The 2,500-nt window shown below is 37.0% G+C and overlaps 1 protein-coding gene across 1 annotated transcript in view; it reads left to right on the top strand.

The window, feature by feature from the left end:
- The first annotated feature begins 251 nt into the window (after positions 1-251).
- The window catches only part of LOC125034266, an 8,798-nt gene continuing 6,549 nt past the window's right edge, over positions 252-2,500 (top strand). Inside the window, exon 1 of the mRNA XM_047626009.1 lies at positions 252-369. The gene's annotated coding sequence lies outside the window, so the exon portion shown is untranslated. The remainder of the gene's footprint in view (positions 370-2,500) is intronic.

Raw genomic sequence — 2,500 nt, 5'->3', positions numbered from 1 at the left:
GTGTTATGTGCCAATATGTGATTGGCTGGAGAGTACCTATGCCCCGCCCACCGACTCCCCCTCCCTTACCCCTGTCCTCCTTGAGGTGAAGAAGGGGGGGTAGGGGGGTAGGGGGGGAAGGGGGTTCTACCTAACCTCACTTTCCTTCACTTGTTAGATGTATAGCCGACCTGTCAGTCTCTCTCTCTGTCAGTGTGCACTATGAAACAAAAGAAGAAGCAAACCAAGTCAGAAGGTGAAATGGAGAAAACCATGAATTAAGAAAAGGAAACGATAATAATTTTCGTGGAATATGTTCAAGTGATAGAACAGCAAAAAGTGTTAGTCAATGGACGAAAATATTTCCGTGAGAAACAAATAGTCCAGGATGTAAGTACATAACATTGAATGATTGTTTATATAAGTGTTATAAGGAGGATATTATAATTTTCCTTATATCATGCATATTTGTTGTTATTACTATTATCTGCCCTTTAACCACTATTATGATTACTACCATTATAGTTATTAACATCGTTATTGCAATCATATTATTTCATAATCATTTTTATTACCATTTAATTGATTATTATCCTCATCATCATATAATTATGTTTTCTGTGCCATTACCATGGCTGATATACTGTAAACATCATTATCACTAATGTTATTCGCAATTTCAAGATTGTTGCTAATTTTAATAATCATCGGTATTCATATCATCAGAAATGGTATTCTTATCATAATATTCACTCATTATTACTATTTGTAGTGTCAATGGTACTATTCGCAATAATGAATTGGCACTGATTATGTTTATTCCTTTATTCATCTATCAATCAATTATTTTTCTTTTTATCAATTCATTCATGCTCGTATACCGATCTATCTCTTTGTTTATTTAGTACCACCGAAGTAGTTAGCGGCAAATTTCAAAACAACTTTTCAGTACGCTTCATGAGAGGATCAATTTTATCACTTGCCCATTTCTTTCCTTAAAGAATCTGTGATAGGTTACTAGTCTGTGGAGGTTTATGGCAAAATTACTTTCGTTTATAGTATGAATTATCTTTTTCATGAGCTGTTAGGCACACCCTTTGTCCATCACGCGTCTGTATGTTTGCTTTATATTTGGAACTTTGGCTGATTGGCCAAGTGTATGGTTTCGAAGGTGTTGATATAGCCCCGCCTTTTCCTGCCGTTTTGTTTGTTGGATAAATACTTTGGTGGATTCTGGAAAAAAAAAAGGACAATACTTCTTCCTTTGTTTATTCTCCATTGCTTATGTCATGCTATTTTGTAAATGCATTCCTATAAGTTGAGGATAACTCTTACCAGCAAGTCAAATAAAGTACACTTTTCTATCGAACTTTTAAAACAATGGAATGATAGTAGAATGAATATAAACTAGCATACAGAAAGAAATTCACCTCAAAGGCTCTACGATCAGGCATGGGATACGAAGCGACCGCAGCTGCCAATGAAGTAAAAACGCGGCTCCAGTACCTGTCAATTCAACTTTCAGAACATAATATTTAAAATAATTATCAGTATCTTCTATATTAATTGGCCTGATCCATGGTTGCAGTGCAGATGCATGTCTTTTCTAGACAGATACGTTGTTGCAGCTTGACTGGAAGTAACAAAAGGGAGATTTGAAGTCTCTTTTTTCTTCCAAGCAGCTGACGCATAATTTTTGTTTGCATATATTTGCTGTTGTTTTTAAATTCACATACCATGTTGTCTTACTGCTTTACGCAAGTTTACCTTTCTTTTTCTCTAAAGATATTTACATTTACATGCCCCAAAGTTTGAGTTGCCGGTTTCCCCTTTTCCAGATACTGTACGGAGTATAATCTACTGCGTAGAAAAGTATTATAAGTATTCAAGTTCATCTTCACGTTTACACAGAAGGCCATGTATATATGTCAGAGATTTATTATTTCTTTTTTTTCTTTGTCTTTGTCCTTTCCTCTCTTTCCCCTTGTATACAGTTTGAGGCTCGTGTACGGTGCAGTGTCCCCCACGATATGTTCTTGATACTTTCCAAATAATGCAAGAAAGTTAACTGCTGAAATATAAAAAAAAGAAAGATTTCTTGTGTTCAAAATCACCAAAAGGTTCATGTAATATTTTAAAAATCTGGTTTTATGTATTGCTGGCTTTGCAAATCGCCCCGTAGATCCTATGAGAGTAACACATAGAGCTGAAATTTGACCCTGATATGAAATTGTTAGCGTTGGCTCCACATCAACAGGTCAGGCCACTTGATCCTTCAATTTTTCGTTATCAAAGAGAAAGGATGAATAGTTGGCGTCGGGAAGGGCATCCGGCTGTTAAAAAAAAAAGTCTTGCCATAAAGGTCAACGGGTCCGTAGGCTAAGCCGCCCGAGTGCTGATTCAGAGACCGGGATTTCGAGTCTCTGGCGCCGCGAGTGACTCGGACCCCGACTAATCCTGACTCACAAAGAGAGGTGGCGACGCGTACCAATTGTAGGTCGACCCGCCTTATTATTATTTC

This window comes from Penaeus chinensis, chromosome 17, assembly GCF_019202785.1.
Source record: "Penaeus chinensis breed Huanghai No. 1 chromosome 17, ASM1920278v2, whole genome shotgun sequence".
Classification (NCBI taxonomy): Eukaryota; Metazoa; Arthropoda; class Malacostraca; order Decapoda; family Penaeidae; genus Penaeus; species Penaeus chinensis.
Note: the sequence above shows the minus strand (reverse complement) of the source record. Positions and strands in the feature narration are given on the sequence as shown.